This window comes from Ailuropoda melanoleuca, chromosome 5, assembly GCF_002007445.2.
Source record: "Ailuropoda melanoleuca isolate Jingjing chromosome 5, ASM200744v2, whole genome shotgun sequence".
Classification (NCBI taxonomy): Eukaryota; Metazoa; Chordata; class Mammalia; order Carnivora; family Ursidae; genus Ailuropoda; species Ailuropoda melanoleuca.
Window position 1 is genome coordinate 11,343,552 of NC_048222.1, and position 17,253 is coordinate 11,360,804.

General features: G+C 49.1%; 1 protein-coding gene across 2 annotated transcripts in view; it reads right to left on the reverse strand.

Moving 5' to 3' along the window:
* JARID2 (jumonji and AT-rich interaction domain containing 2) overlaps positions 1 to 17,253 on the reverse strand; it is a 171,548-nt gene that overhangs the window by 122,195 nt on the left and 32,100 nt on the right. Inside the window, exon 2 of one of the 2 annotated variants that reach the window (XM_034660295.1) lies at positions 15,510 to 15,645. The gene's annotated coding sequence lies outside the window, so the exon portion shown is untranslated. Of the gene's footprint in view, positions 1 to 15,509; positions 15,646 to 17,253 lie in introns of those variants that run through there. The other variant, XM_034660297.1, reaches the window with a different exon arrangement.

Consider the following 17,253-nt stretch of genomic DNA (forward strand, 5'->3'; position numbering starts at 1 on the left):
AAATTGCCCAACACACTACAAGGCGTGTGAATAAACAGGCACTGCCTACATACACAACATACCATTAAGATAGCTAAAGCAGTGTTTCTAAATTGAACTACACTGGCAATCTAGAAAGACCTCCCACCACTACCAACAAAAAAAGCCTGAGCTGGAGAACGAAAGCTCAGAACGTAACCGCTACGCTCATCCTGCCTCTATAGCTGCACTTGTTCACGGTAGCCTGTCCTCACATATGGCTTTGTTTTGTTGTTGTTGGTTGTTTTTGTTTTTTTGTTTTTGTTTTTTTTTTTTTAAAGATTTTATTTTACTTATGTGACAGAGACACAGCCAGCGAGAGAGGGAACACAGCAGGGGAGAGGGAGAGGAAGAAGCAGGCTCCTAGCCGAGGAGCCTGATGTGGGACTCGATCCCGGAACGCCGGGATCACGCCCTGAGCTGAAGGCAGTCGCCCCAACAGCTGCGCTACCCAGGCACCCCTGTTTTTTTGTTTTTTAATCAACTAAAACTAATCAGACCAGCCAGGTACCAAGGACTCATGGACTCAGAGGTGGCTAGTGGCTACCGGATACGATGAAACGGATACACAGCATTCCCCTCATTGCGGAAAGTCCTACATCTATAGATTTTTCATGAGTGTAGTCTCAAGACCCTGCCACCACGTCTGTGGGCAGCAGCGGTCCGGTCCCTCTGTCTCTCTGCTGTCCCCTGCTAGAGCCCAGACCCGGTCAACAGGGCAAGTCAGCCAGATGGGGACTTCTTTCCAGGAGACAGGGAGAAAAGCAGAGGGAAGCAAATGGAGCAGCAGGCTGACAAACCTCCTTCAGTCCAGCAGCAGACAACTGGTGTCACCAGTCTAGTGTTGAGATGTGGGGAGAAGGGGAAAGCGCAGGTCAGAGCCCTTTATAAAAAGCCACAAGCGGGGCGCCTGGGTGGCTCAGTCATTAAGCAGCTGCTTTCAGCTCAGGTCATGATCCCAGGGGTCCTGGGATCGAGCCCTGCATTGGGCTCCAGCCCTGCATTGGGCTCCCTGCTCAGTGGAGAGCCTGCTTCTCCCTCTCCCACTCCCCCGCCTTGTGTTTCCTCTCTTGCTGTCTCTGTCAAATAAATAAAATCTTTTTTAAAAAGGGGGGGTCGCCTGGGTGGCTCAGTCATTAAGCAGCTGCCTTCGGCTCAGGGCGTGATCCTGGCGTTCTGGGATCGAGCCCCGCATCAGGCTCCTCCACTAGGAGCCTGCTTCTTCCTCTCCCACTCCCCCTGCTTGTGTTCTCTCTCTCGCTGTCTGTCAAATAAATAAATAAAATCTTGGGGGAAAAAAAAAAGCCACGCACTTATTCAAGTAAACTAGAAATTACAGATAAACTCTTTGCAAACCCATGACCCCCAAAAAGGTGGTTTCTATCATAGAGGACTTTAGGCAATCCTGATGTAGCTTGAGGGTAAAAGGCCAGCAATCACCAATTAACAGTCAGGAACAAAATGCCGTGTGAAATGTTCAGAGTTAGACGCACATTTTGCTACCCTTGAGGCTCTAGGCACAAGGAAAGGTGTTAAATCCACACAGAGGATTCTGGGCTCACTGCTTGGCGCACGCGCGCACACACACCCCACCTCCAGAAAGAAACCATCACCCTGAATTCATTCCCGTATGCAGGTAGGGGTCAAGAGACGGGGAAGGCTTCACACACCACAGGAGAGAATCGGTGCTCACAGACGATGCCTGTCCTTTAGTTTATCTGCTTTCTACTTCTCCCCAAATTCTGCAAAAGCATCCAAATGTCTCCTACCCGACCGTACCAGGCAGGATCTAGCAGTTAGGAAGAAGAACTTGAACAGGCCATAAACATCAGCCGATCACTCGTCACTGGAACAAAATCAAATAGGACAAAGGGAGGTCTCAAGTGTTCTATCTGACATAAGAAACCCGCTCACGGTGGTACCCAGTTACTTGTACAGCTACACCTCCAATGAGGTCAGTGCTCATTACAACATATTACAACATACCAATTCTTTTTGATGCATCCAATATTGCTTTAAGTGGCTAGAATCCAGGAATTGTGGTTTAATGATTTGACAGATTGCAATGTGAATGGTTACGTAACATAGCCTCCATCACTTGTAAAAAGCTGCTGCAAATATAGAAGCCCTAGAATTATCTGTCCTTGACCCTAACCTGAAGTCGCACTGCCATGCTGATGTGCTCCCACAGTCCCTTTCTCTTTCTGCCTGCCTCCCCACTCCAACCCAGCTGCCACAGATCCATCTTCCCATACCACAGGCCAGCTCAGAAACCTCAGAGACAACCCAATCAAGAGCTCTGTGCCCCAGGAGGGGCACCCCACATATACAAACCTGCCTTGCTATAGGACAGGTTTTCCCAAACCACTGAGGAACGACCTACTGGGGAAAACTCAATAGGGTTCACGTCCTTCTCGCTCAGTCAAGAGTTTCTGCTCTCCGAGTCCTAGGGGGAGGTCTAATTATAGGAAGATGGCATCCAGACCCAAGGAATGGGGCAAACGTTTTAATACAGTCCCTGAGGTGTACTGTTTTATGACACAGCTAGAGCTTTTACGGGAAGTAGTTTGGTAATGTGTATCTAGAACCTCTATCACAATTACCCTTTGAATGCTTGCTTCCTGCCAGATACTAAGGACTTTAAATAAATCATCTCATTAATCCTAAGAATATCGCCTCTGAGAAAGAAATTATTACTCCATTTACAGAGCTGGGAAACAAGGACAAGAGCCAAACGGAATGGCCAAGTCATGTGTGTTAGCGTTCCTCTCCCGTGCTGGGACGGTGAGGCCATCCTTTCAGGGATGACAGCGTGATCCCCCCTGCCAATTTCCACAAGCCAAGTTGGAGGGCAGCGGCTGACCGGGGCTGGAGCTGGCAGGAGGCTGAACACACAAGCAGTTTTCCACAGTAAGCTTCTAAATCATCTGCGCTCACAGGTCCAGGGCCCTGAGCTCAGGCCACGGCAAGTACGCCTGCCTTCCGTGTCCGAGTCCACTGGGGACGTATGGCTCGGGTTCACACAAGAGCCCGTCCTTGAAGACGTGCAGTATAGAGATGTTCTGAGCTCTCGGTGCCTGACCCCCACCCCGATAGTCCGTTCCCCAGCCAGAGCTTGCTGGAGCTGGCTTATTTTTCACAAAGGGTCTAAGAAATTGGAGGAGCAGGTGTGAGGAGTCAGCCAGCACGGAGGGCCAGGATCCTCCCATCCACTACCAAGAGCAGCCACTTGATGGCAATCTTAACCTATTCCCTTGGAATTCTTCCATCTAGAGCGACCCCAGGAGGGTGGGAGCAACAAGAATGGGCTGCAGAATGTGGACAGTGCTAGAAAAAAGCCCCTTTGCGTGGCCTGAGGCAGGCGCAGAGGCACAGAAGGATGCATAAAGAAACGATGCTGACATTCTCCCCTGGGTTATTTTCGTGTCCACAGACCTCTCTGGGGGCCTGGGTAGAAGCGACGATACTAGGTTCTGCAGTCAGACAACTCAGGAAGATGGAAATTTCTCAGGCCCCGTGACACATTCGCGTTGGGCTCTCCATCTACAGATTGAAGTGCGAGGCAGACAGATGGTAACAAACAGGATAATAAATCAATGGCAAGCTCCTGCTTCTGATCTCAGCACCTTGTCCCCCAAAACCATGGAAAAAAAGCCAAAAAATGGAAGGGAAAAAAAAAAGGGCAACTTTCCTTCCTGGCGGGTGCTACTGCACCTGTTGAATAAATCAGCCCAGCACTTGTCTTATTTAAACTGTAAAAAAGAGGGGGGGAGAAATAAAAGCCATGTGCATGTATTTTCTAAAGAGGCGGCTATCCAGGAAAAAAAAAAAAAAGGAATACACTGTAAATTACATTCACTGCACACTTCTATTTTCAGTGGCAGGAAGACTAACATCACAAGATGGGGGGGGGCAGGATTATCAGAAAACTGCCCAAGGTCTTAGCATGGATAAGGACTGGTATCCCCCCCCACCACGGTTCGACCCAGCCCTTTGTGATGGCTTCGTAACTCTTGGCTTCTCAATTTATAAGAAGAGTTCAGGCAGAGAGTGGAGAGTTTGCCAATATTTTCCTCTGAGGGATTCAGAAAGTGCCAGCTGAGAGCCTTCCAGCTCACCCTTTAAAACTCTGTAACACTTTCCAACTGAGTAAACTGGAAAGGCCCTTTTCAAATAACACTAGTCTGAAGTTGGGTAAACTGCTGAGTGAGGACAGGGTAAAGCCCCCCTGGTCCAGGCTAAGCAATTTGCAATGCAGATGCCTCCAGAAATCACCAGGCCTCCTGCATGCCAAGACAATAAATGTGCACAATTTCCACTGGGGGGTCACCTGCCCTACTCCTGTCTGGAGAGGATTCGCTGGCCACCTAGCATCACTATAGACGGGGAGGTCCAACTTTTCAAACACAGGGATTCAAACTCTTTCATATATACTCCAAAAGCCCATCAGAGCGAAGGTATCAGAATTAAGACAGGTAAATGTTTCCAAGGGGAGACCTTGAGCTGCCTTCACGCATCAGAAGGCAACAGAAATCATTCAAAGCCATTGGAAAATTGGAAGGAAAACTGCCACTTGAGGCAGCGCCAGGAGCTGGCAGGGGAGTCTAAGGCACAGATGTCGTTCCCAGTCACCAAGACCAGGTGCCACACACGTGACCAGAAGGCCCACGTACCTGCCAGAGGGAAACACGGAGTCGGTGAAGGAACAGACCCAGGAGCCTCGGGTGGGGCGGGTCAGACAGAAGAGGCCCGTGAGCAGAGCTGAAATCATTAGCTCCAAAGCGTGAAGAAACTAAGAGCACTAGTCAGAGGTCAGGGAACAAGAGAGGGAAGGAACGGGGTCCCAGGCACCGGGCATGAGGAGCTCTAAAGCCCCAGAAAGGAGCCTCAAGGTCTCCTTGCAAGACACTGAGACAGCCTGGCAGACAGGCTGGGCGGACACTGGCGACACTCTGGTCCTCGATGGGCAGGTCTAAGGTTATGAAATAGCTCCTAATTCCCTCACAGACCCCAACCTCCAAGTAGGAGACACCTGGACTGTTTTACGATCTTTCAGAAAGAAATCACGAGGAAGCTAGTTTGGGGACTCTAGAGAAGCCCCCCTCAAAACTAACAGAGAAGGCTAGAGGATAGGAGATTTGGCAACAGGTAAGCTTAACTAACAAATTGTAAATTAAGGGATTTATGGGCTGTAGGGTAATTTCCCAAAAGCATACCCAGTTATCATCCTTCTGGCTTTAAAGATACGCCATACAGGACACTAAACATTTAATGTGGCTCAAGTAATAACAGGTTAGTTCCAAAAGCAAGGTAAAACGCCCTCTAGATGTGGGGGAAATGGATCTAAGAAGCTCACAAGCAAAGCACAACGGCAGTAGGCCCATCGTGGTAGATGGGATAGTAATTACGAGAGTCAACACAGATAAACTCCACTCCACGCTTAAACACGTCCTCTCTGGCTGAGGGCAGCCCTGTCTGGGGACCCCACAGGCTCCTCCCTTCCTATACAAGTTGAGAAGTAAAACTGGTTGGAAAGCCTTGCCCTAAATTACACCCCCAGCATATAAAAATAAATTGAATTCGTGTATAAAATACGAATAAAATGTGTGTTTAACAAATAGGACCCTTCAACCTCAAATAATTCCATGATTTTTCCCACACTGACAACAGAAACATCCCTCCAGGGCCAACTCAATTCCTACTCCCTCCCTGACCTCTGAGGCCTTTGAAATAGCCTGTATGCCCCTTCCTTAGGGCTCCTGGCCTACAGCAGCTCCCCAGCTCCAGACTCTTGTTTCAACCCCCACTGAAGAATGGGATTTAGATAAACCCAAGTGGTCTCAAAAAAGCAGGCATTCAATGAATTAAAAACCCAAGCTTAATTCCATCCAACTGGAAAGAATAATAACTTCTCCAAGGTCAAACAAGTTCTCAGGGGATCCTGACACACCAGGAAGTCATTCTAGTACCCACATAAGAACAAAAGGAAACATGTTGCAGATGAACATGGATATTAACTTAATCTAGAATTAAAATGGAATAAAACTGTTACCATCTCAGAGCCCTACCCAAGTGCTAGTATTGGTAGTAGTGCTGTTTGCCCCACCCCGAATTCCTATGTTGAAGCCCCAAAACCCAGTGTGACCGTATTTGGACAGAGCTTGCAAGGAGGTGAGAAAAGTAAATGAGGTCATAATTGGGGGGGCCTGGGGGGGGAGACAATACTAGGGCCAGTGTCCTCATAAGAAGAGGAAGGACACCCGCACACTCTCTCCCCCACTCTCAGCCCCGAGAGGATACAGCCAGGAAGCCATTCCTCACCAGGAACAGGACTGGCTGGCATCTCACATCCGGGACCTCCAGCCTCCAGAACCATGAGAAATATCTCTGTTTAAACCACCCCACCCAGTCTACGGTATTTTCTTATGGCAGCACGAGCTAACTAATACACAGACGTTCGTCACAGCCCTAAGAAAATGAACAGAAATTAGTAATCTGGGGCGCCTGGGTGGCACAGCGGTTTAAGCGTCTGCCTTCAACTCAGGGCGTGATCCCGGCGTTACGGGTTCGAGCCCCACATCAGGCTCCTCCTGCTATGAGCCTGCTTCTTCCTCTCCTACTCCCCCTGCTTGTGTTCCCTCTCTCACTGGCTGTCTCCATCTCTGTTGAATAAAAAAAAAAAAAAAAGAAATTAGTAATCTGACCAGGCTGCCCCCCTGCATTGTTGGCATCCTCAGGGCCATGCACAGGCTCCGGACAAGAATCATGCTAACTGAAAACACACGTATCGGCAGAGAAGGGATATACGCCCTAAGGATGCCTCATTAGCTTGCCTTTGGGGAAAAGCCACGCCTGGAACCCCAGTTCCGAGAAATCGACTCTTGAACGAATTCTTAACACTCACAGAAGGGGACACCGAGCAGGAGAAAGAGGCAGACCTGTTCAAAGGCCCATTAGATCTGGACTTGCACACAGCTCAGAACCAAAAACTAACACCGGTTCAAGACAGAGAATCTGGCTCCAAGAATGCCACTCTGGGACGGTGAAGGTCACTCACAGCCATGTGCAACCGTGGGGGGCTTACTTATGCCTACCTAAAGCCAGGGCTCCCAAGAGCTGCCCACTGGACACAGAGGAGTCGAGCCACTGGCTTTGAGACCCCTTCGAGTCTCAACGGACACTCTCAAGCACCTAGTACATTCTCGGAAAACACCACAAACCCACGTTATCATCATAAAAGTTCAAAAAAAAAAAAAATCAAGACAGCCATGGTGACAAACCCCAAAACACACACATACTTTCACTTGGAAAGGGGAAAGGGTAGGAGCAACATTTCCGGGCCAATGGAACAGTCCTAAGTCTACACTGGAGCGCTCGTCACAGTCACACGGGTGTATGAGCATTTGCAAATCCATCGAGTTATACAAATAAGAGGTCTGAGTTCACAGAAAGTAAAGTTTCCCCCAAAATTAAAAAAAAAAAAAAAAAAAAGATATGAGTCAGGAGTCCAGGGGTCAAATTCTGATTAGACTGTTTAGTTATGCAGCCTTGTGCCAACGCAGGACACAAACCCACAAAATTAGGATAGTAACAGCTGATAAGGTTATGAGATTAGAAACAGTAACTTATTTCTTAAAAGCCCAATTTTAATTTAAACTACCAAGCAACGTATCCCGTACCTGAATAGGCAATCTACAAACGTGGTTAAGAAAAGGTACAGGGTGGGGGCGCCTGGGTGGCTCAGTTGGTTAAGCATCGGACTCTTGGTTTCAGCGCAGGTCGTGATCTCAGGATCATGAGATTGAGCCCCGTGTCAGCCTCCAGGCTTAGCACAGAGGCTGCTTGCGACACTCTCTCCCTCTGCCCCTTCCTCCTGCGCAAGGGCTCACTCACTTGTGCGCTCTCAAATAAATGAAATCTGAGAGAAAGAAAAGACAAGAAAGGAAGAAAAAGAAAGAAAAAAGAAAAACATACAGGGTGATCCAATTCCAAGAATTTTTATAATGGTAAGACTGAGAAACTTATCACAATTATGAATCAACATGTGCTTCAGAAACAAGGAAAACAGCATAGGCTGCAATGGGGGGGGGGGGGCGGGTGTCAGGCTGTGTGCATTTCTGAAATAAAACCTGGAGTCCCATGTGGGACACTCAACCCCTGAACAGAGAGGCACGTGTCCACAGCACAGCAGACGATGCTGGAGGGGGGAGGGGGCCAGAGAACTGTCCACACAGTGCTTCACACAACACACATTCAACGGAGCGCCCAGGAGTGCACTCCACGTGGAGAAAGCTTTTCTGTCATGGTTTCAGTCTACTGCGGAGAGAAGACTCAGAATCAGTGAACAACAAGAACACAATGTCAGGCAGAGAGAAATTCTACCCAGAGAAATACTACAAGGTAAACAGCGAAAGGGTAACAGACCAAGGAATGAGCTTTGCTAGGGTGCTCAAGAGGAATGCTCCAGTTCAAACCTCTGGGTTTGAGCAGGAATCTGAAACACAGGCAGGGATCGAGCACACAGTTATGTGAAGGGAGAGTGTTGTAAACACAAGGATCAGAAAGCACAAAAATCCCAGGTGCTGGGGTGGCTCGGGCGGTTGAGCATCTAAGTCTTGATTTCGGCTCAGGTCATGATCTCAGGATCCTGACAGCGGGCCCTGAGTCCGGCTCTGCACCAAGCAGAGCCTGCTTGAGATTCTCTCTCCCTCTTCCCCTGCTCATGCTCTCAAACACTAACTTTTTTTTTTTCTTAAAGCACAAAAATTGGGCACGTGGGTGGCTCAGTCGGTTAAGCATCTGCCTTCGGCTCAGGTCATGATCCCAGGGTCCGGGGATGGAGCCCTGATGTTGGGCTCCAAGCTCAGCAGGGAGTCTGCATGGGCTTCTCGCTCTCTCTACCCCTCCCCCCACTCGTGTTCTCAATAAATAAAATCTTAAAAGGGGGGGGCACAAAAACTCTGGTGCATTTGGAACAGCAAGAAGGCCACACTAGGAGAGGCAGTGGTGAGGAGACCTGACTGATACGGTTGCCCACATCAAGTGGTCAGGGTAAGGACACTCAGCTATCATGCTAAGAGGCAGGGAGACACTGCAGGAACAGAGCATGCACTACTCTGCATTTATGAAGGACTGTTCTGACTGCTGGGGGCGGGGGAGACAACACGCAGGAGCTGAGATGAAGGTGCATCGGGGGTCCCAGGCCCAGCCAGAGGTTTCGGACTAGTGGCAGTAGTGCAAATTTAGATCAAACAGGTTTTGCTAAAGGACAAAATGCAAAGTATGGAAAAATCAGAGAAGTACAGATCACTCCAAGGTTTAGGCCAAAGCAACTAGAAAAACGGACCTGGCATTTATGGACAACGGGAAGACAGGCAGAGCAGAGGAGAGATGGTGGAGACAGAGTTGGCTTTAGGACAGTTTACATTCACGAGGCCTTCCAAGAAATCAGTGTAGAAGTCAAGTAGGCAATGGAGTTCAGGACAGGTCTGATCATGTCAAATGCTGCCAAAGGGGCAAATAAGGTGACACTGACTGGAACCTTGATGTGACAATCAAGGTCATTATTAAGCCTCAATCGTGGCCTGATTCTAGGGGTTCAAAGGAGAATGAAAGGGGGAAAGGATATTAACATGAATATAAACAGTAGAGAGGACAGCCAGTGTAGACATTTTCTTTCAAGGAACACCACAGTAAAGAGAGACATGAACAGCAGCAGGGAGATACAAGATCAGGAGAGGAATTATTTTATTATGAGAGCAACTACAACATGCTTTGTTTACTGATGGCAATCATCTAGGAGAGAAGTAAATAATGAAGAGGGTAAGTTCCAGAGTGATGTCCCTGTAGAGATGAGAAAAGGAGATCACAGCAGATTTCCATCCTCTTGCCCTCAGGACCCCTCAGAGCTAGGCTTTTCTAAGAACTGTGACAGGCAGGAGAGCGTGCGCGTGCTTTCTTTCTTTCTCTCTCTCTCTCTCACACACACACACACACACACACACACACACACACCCCCTTACCTGTCGTACCCCTCCTCCTAAAGCAGCCCGGGTGTGACAAGGATGGAGAGGACAGAATCCGGGACAGAGCCGACAGAGGAAGTGGGCTGAGACAGCTGGAGGGGCAGGGGCCTCAAGCACAAAGTGACAGGGAAGAAAAGCAACGGAGTTCCATTTTATCACTCACGAAACTGCCTGCATTCTAAAGACACATCAGGTATCAACCAAATGGACGCGCTATCAACAAACGCCCCGAGTCCATCACTCAGGTCCCTGGATGGACCACATGAAAGCCAGAGAAAGACATCAAGCCTTTTCCATGTGACCATTTTCCAAGATAGAATGTAGTTTTTGTTTTTTAAACAAAGAATAAACTTGTTTTCAGTGAAGTGTATTTACCCTTCATCTCACCCAGCTTTTTTCCACATGGAGTGTCATCTCACACATCAGGGGGGAGAGAAGGAAGAAGAGTCTCTGAGGTTGGAGTGTTCCAGAAACCCAAACCTGCAGTGGCCACTCAAGGGCAGCCTGAGCTGCTGGTGGACGGTGCCCACAGCTTACAGAGGACACGGGACACTAGACAAGTTCCATCCGGGCAAAGCGGTGGGGTAAGCCACTTTCTCCAGGAGGAAAACGAACAACCCCCCCTCCCCAAAAACGGTCTTTCCTGTTGAAGTACAGACCTTCCTTAGAACAGCTAGACGTGAACACTTCAGGCCCAAAGCAGAAGGGAGAGGTGTCCCCTTGGCTTACAGAAGGCAACCGGACGACCACGACAGTTTTTCAAATACAGCCTCGTAAATAGAACTCCATTTGTGGGACAATGTGCTTAGACTTTTCATTTGGACTCACAAGGCATCTTTATTTTATGCGGTCCACAATGAACCTGCAGGAGTTGGGACCCTGTTTCATTTCACAATGAACAAACACATCAGGAATCTTGGAGAAAGATTTTCAAGGAGTTGAAAATTCTACTCCTTAAAAGAAACAAGGGGTGTATGTTGGGGGGGAAGGGTCGCCCTGTATCTGCACTTCCAACTTTGGCCCTTCGCTACAAATTGTCAGTGGTTGCCAGAAAGGCCCATCCCCCAGCAGCATGGTGCCAGGACTGCCAACCTGGTGGTTCAACAGCAGCATTAAAAATACAAATCTTGGTGAAAGAATAAAGTGAATGCATCTGTGTGCCTGTGACGGGAGGGTAAGCAAGCAGAAGCAGTGCCATCTTCGGATCCCCTCGATCAATGATAAGCTCTACGAAAGCCCAGAAATATGCCCACATTCATACTCACACGCCCCCGCCCTTCCCAAGTCTCTTCCCCAATGAAAGAGCTCGCATTACCTCCTTCAAAAGAAATACCTATTAGAAAAAGTGTCCTCCTACCAATTCTTATTTTTGGAATCCTAGCTTTACAGAGTGTTCCAAAATTACTTCTGTTTATCGAAGAGGTGGTTGAAATCGAGGTGCAGAAAGCCGCAGCTTTGAGTCTGGCTGCCAAGGACTACTCGTGTAGGCCAACGGCTAGTCCACTCCGGTGTATCACTTCCTCATCTACAAAATGGTCTGTTCTGAAGGTTAAAACGAGTGAAACGCGCATCAAGTCCTAGAATCAACAGTGGGTCAGCAGTGAGCGCCCAAAACAGACTGGCCATCACAACTACCGTTAAGGGTCCAAGAAAAAGAACCCGGGGTCCCTTAAATCTACTCAAGGCTCTCTGGCTGGCCAGAGACCTTGCTCGATCTCAGATGACATTTATAGGAAGCAAATGAAACTCAAAATACAGCTAATAGCTCCCCTCCCTTACTGTGTAATTATGTGTGCTCATTTGTGTAGCATGTTATTATTTAAATGTCCCTAATTTCAGCCCCAGCGGGCCAAGGGCCCTCAAAGAGTAGCCGAGGCCTCAGCCTCTGCCAGCCCTTCCCAAAGCTTTTGTCAAATTTATTACAGCCAGAAGAAGTGGCATTATCTACAGTAGGAAGCAGACAGAAGGCTCTCGCAATCAGCAAAAATCAGAGCGCCGCCTCCCCCCACACCCGGCTGTAACCAACAAGCCGTAATGAGGATTTCAAGCCCTACGCAGACAATCCGCCAGGCTGTCCAAGACTCACATTCGATACTCCGACTACGACCAAAACAAAAACATAAACAAAAAACACACAACCTCATCCCTTGTCACTTTAGAACTACAAAAGCAAGACTGGTGGCCAACATGGATTTTGTGACATAAAATAGGTGGTCTTCCTACCCTCTTACGTCTGGTTGGGTTATTTCTACACGAGACCCACAGAAATGGGGCAGCGGAGCTCAGCGGCTCGGATACAAGCTGCTGCCTTCTGTTCACAGCCGCCAGACCCCACCCTCCTTGCACAAGGGAGCTGCTGCTGCTTCATCCTGGCACGCCAGGGATTTAGCGGAAGTGATGTCAATTCAGTCTCAAATCAGATAAAAAGTTACATCAAGCTCCTTCTATTGTCAACGCAACGTATTATTTGAAGAGGGAATTTTCCCCATGAAACGCTGGCAGGACCAATAACCCGGAAACAGCTCTGAAAAGTGATTCAGTGAAGGGGGGGTGGTGGGGTGGGGGAATCAACACACCTTGTTTTCCATAGTACTGCAAAGGTATCAGTGGAATTTTCACCCCCCATGCCTCCTTAAATAAGTGCTAGATTCAAAGTTCCAGGCCTTGAGCTATAATTCTAGTTCTGCCACTGCACAGGAGACAGCCATGTGACCTTGGGAAAGTCACTACCACACAGAACACTCACAAAGCCCCACCAGGACACTGCATTCAGCTTACGGATGAACACCCCAGGGGCCTCAGAGGTCCGTCACTACCCAAGGTCCCCAAGCTTCAAGGCATGAAGGGGGGGGGTGCCCAGAGGGGTAGCAGGTGCCCATTCTGACCCGTCTGGTCAGTTTCCTTCCCCGTGTCCTAGCAAGGGCTCAGTACTGGGCACAGCTTCAAAACCCGACCACCAGACAGATCTCTGTGACCATTAACACTGGACCAATGGATTTCAATTTTCACACGGGAACCTCAGGAGGTTCTGTGACTAACCGCACCAAAACAAAAAAAAAAACCAAAACGTTTCACCTTGCAGGGCTGTGAAAACTGCTCTCCCCACCCCACCCCCCAACACGACTAACCTATGTCCATTTGCCCCACAGTGAAGAACCCCAAAGATGGGGTGCTGTGACATCCAGCTCAGAACAAGGTCCTTCTACTGTGTAGTATGGAATGAGGGTTATCAAGTATCTGTTAAACAAGGGACATCTATACAGACACACAAGCGCGCGCGCAGCACTGTTCACAATCACCCCGCTCCCAACCTCAGCGGCCAAAAAAGTCTGCAAACCTCCACTGCTTTCGGCTTTCTCTGGACCACGTGCCCTAAAAGCGCACTGCTGAGGTTCGGGGATCTACAGAGAAGGAGTTATTCCCCAGTGAACAATGCTGGTTTCCCGATCTCTCCAGTAGGCCCCCGATGAGAAAGCACACTTCGACCTGTGAGTGGCCTCTAGGAAAATCATTCTTAAAACCAGAGATGTTTACTTAGAAGTGCTATGGAAATCCACGATACAGAGTGACAGACATGGGGACTTGGGACCGTTGGCTGCACGGACACCAAGAGGAACCAGAAACGGGCATCCTCACAGCAATCCCACAAGCAAGACAGGCAGGCCTTGGTGTCTCTGTATTGAAAAGTAGACAGGAAAAAAACGACAAGCCAGACTTTATCAGCATGAAATACAAACTTCCACAACAAAAACCCCCTGTTCTTTATGAAATTGGTACAAGGATTCTTTAAAGTCTTCAGTGATCCCCACAGAGCGGTCTCTGCCAGTTTTCTTAGAATTCCTTCCTCAGCACTGCCAAACCCTTAACGAGGCCACTTAAAAACGAGAGTTACCTTTGGTCGACGAGGCTGGCAGTGCCTGTTAGACCTCTTGAAGGGCTTTAAGTTTTTGCTCTTTTACCTAAATTCCACCTTTATTTAATCCTGGACACCTGGCTAACTTGTTCTAAAAATAGGATTTTTTCCTCAGGTAGGTTGTTTGTTTTTTGTTACGAGATCCCAAAAGCACTAAGGCCTTACCACTCCTACACAGCAGGACAAGAGCATGCCTTAACACGACAGTAAAATCTACACCCCCCAAAAGCCCCTGGTCTACTGTAGCCTTCAGGCTGCAGGGAGACTCTCCCCAATCAGGCTCCCCTCAAACACGCAGAACCAGGCACTACGTTCAACAAGAAGCAAGGACACCAGGAACAATCACGTCACACGGGGCTCCAGATTCTAGACTTGTGGCAACAAATTCCACTGCTTTTGCTTCCATGCATGTGAAAAATCAAAAAAAAAAAAGAAAAGAAGAAAAAAGGGGGGGAGGGGCGGGGGAGGCTTTCCCATATACATGTGGATTCTGACTTCCAAGAGCTTCTTGTTTTAAGTCACACAGAACCAGAAGAAGAGAGGGACAGGCCTTGGGTGGGTGGCAGGGTAAACCCCAGAGTTCGTGGAGGGTAACTCACCTTACAATGAAGCCGAATGAAGGACAGTGGACGCCCGAGGCGAACCTGCCCCTGTGGACCCTGGCAAGCTCTCAAGTACCGCCACGCGTCCCTACTCTATCACCCCACGACCAGAGCAGAGCCTCTTAGAAAGAACCATCACCTCTCCCGTATCTCTCCTTGCTCCAAGCCAGGTACAGACCAGAACGTGGTCCACTCATTCACATCTGTCTAGAACTCTGAGGTCTAGTGAGGCCCAGGGTGACTGGGGAATGCCATCACAGCCACATCCGTTGAACTCAATAAAACACAGACTGGGACCCAATGCATGCTCTGAAGTGGCTTCCACTGGATGATTTCAGCCCCGTCCTCCGAAGCCTGTGAAAGAGAGACCGCGCAGTGAACTCAGAGAAGAACAGGCTTCCTTCCGGGCTGCAAGGAGACTTCTAATAACCATACGGCTGCCACTCCCAAATGCACAGGAATTCTAGGCCACCGTCTACCTGCTGCCACGTAACCACCTGCTCGGCCTGATCAGCAAGGAAATGCAGCAGGTCCTCAGGAGGCTGCTGACCCAGAGAGCACGAAGGACAGCAGGCACCCAGAAGACTCAAGCTACTTCCCACACAAACAGTGAAAATGGACCAGGAGCTCCAGGGTGCAGCGAGAGCTAAGCAGAACAACAGAGATCCATAGAAAAACCTGTAAGTCGGACTCTACCTTCAACCCAGGACCTGGTAGAAATCAGATCACAGCCCTCGTCTTATCTGTAGGGAACAGACTAATTAAGGCACCTTGCCAATTATATCACACAGCACATAACGGAGCTTAAAAATGAATCCATAAACCCAGTCAGATGTCCAAAGTAACTGCCATGAGGGGCCTAAGAAGCACAAGCCGCCCAAAACACATCCAATGCAGAAACAAGGCCGTGCCCCAAGATCCCAGCCGATTCCAACAGAAGGGGCAACTCACCATTCACTGTTTTCAGGCTCCCAGCAATGCCTTCCCCGTGCTGCCTCTTCTGGGCATTCTTGAACTCCTTCAGAGACAAATAAAGGACTTTACGTACCACCCTTTCTTCTGACCATGGAATCCCATCACTGTCATCCTGGAGAAACAGAAGAAAGGGAGAAGGGAAATCACTTTAAAAAAAAAAAAAAAAAAGGGTGGGGGGCCCAGTAAATATTAAGAGTTAGAATAAACCTCAAAAAAAAAAAAAAATCCAAATGAGCAGGACGCTACCGAGAACCAGTGCTGGAGGCCAGAATTCCATCACGTGGTTGTGATTCCAGCCCAGCCCCTAGCAGAAAGCTCCCACACAGCCTGTCAAAGTGCATGGAAGGAAGACAACCACCTCGCTTCCTTTACAAACCCTGCGCCCAAATATCCTTGTTAGAGAGTAACCCTGAAGTTTCCTACCAGGCAAAAGAGGTGTTACTATACCCACAAGCAGAGGGCCGAGGAACGACTGTCCGGGAGTTCCGCTGAAGAACTCCAGAAGATGTCCTGCCTTACAAACATGTGCTGTTGTCACTGGGGAGGGGTTGGTGCTGCCTTCAGAGAATTTACCATTCGGTCCAAAGAAATGCAATTGGATCTGTACTGACCCCTCACTCATGGAAAGGAGTCCTAATCAGGGAAAGAGAGCACTGTGGAAAACAGACCATGAATCCTGGCGGGTACGGGTAGGAAGTTTGCAAGGGAAGGGGTGACTTAAAAGGGGAGGGGGGAAAAAAAAGAAAGAGAAAAATACACACAGGTTAATAATAGGTCTTGAAGGTCTAATTTACGTGGCTCCCTTAGGTCTGTGGTATCAGACGCAATGTAAGCTCCTGCGAGAGGCACAGAAGAAATGAAGGCCAAGTTGGGTGGGAGGGGGTTGGGCCCTGAGCCCATCCCAGCCACTCCAGCAGTAACCCCAGAAAGACAGCAGAGAATCGAGAAGCAGCAAGAGGAGGAGGGGAGGGAGACCCCCCAAGCAGGGGAGTGAGAACAGGAGCCAAGTCTGGAAACAACGTGGACACGGTGATCTAGGATCTGAGCAGAGGTAACGGTTTCAGGGAACCAGCGAGAAGGTCTGTGTAAGGTTTGAAGTGCTGCTTCACACGTGGCCACGGACAGTCGCAGGTTCGCGCCTCTAGATACCGGCCCACTGTCTGCGAACCCAAGAGGCCCTTATGTTCACAAACTCCCTTCAAGACTAAGCATTTCAGAACCGTTCGCCTTAGAAGGATGGGAGCTTCTCAGATACTTCAGGCCTTAGGAGAGTAAGGAGAACCTTAATATCCCGGGTAAAAGCAGAAGTGGGGGGAGGGTGGATATTCGGGACCGTTTTGCTCAAACAGGAGGACTTACACCGCGCAAGAGCCAGGCCGGTCCCGCATGCCAGAGAGAACCTGCACCGGTTCTTAGTCCCTGCCACTCGCCGGTCCCGGGAAACCTCCACGGGACTAGGTCAGGGGGCTAGAGGACGTGAGGTCTTTTCCAGGGCTCACATTCCTAACCTCTGCATCAACACAAACTACATCTAGAAATCCAACCACAGGGAGACTCTAAAACCCTAAATAACTTTAAGCTTCACTTCGGTTAAGCTGCCAGGATTTTCCCACAAGGAGAACGCTCTTCCGTCTTCTGTAATAAGGGGGAAGAGAGCCCTGGGAAAGAAGGGCTAGGATTTCCACCTTCCCCGTGACATCCTCCCACTCCTGCAGACCTG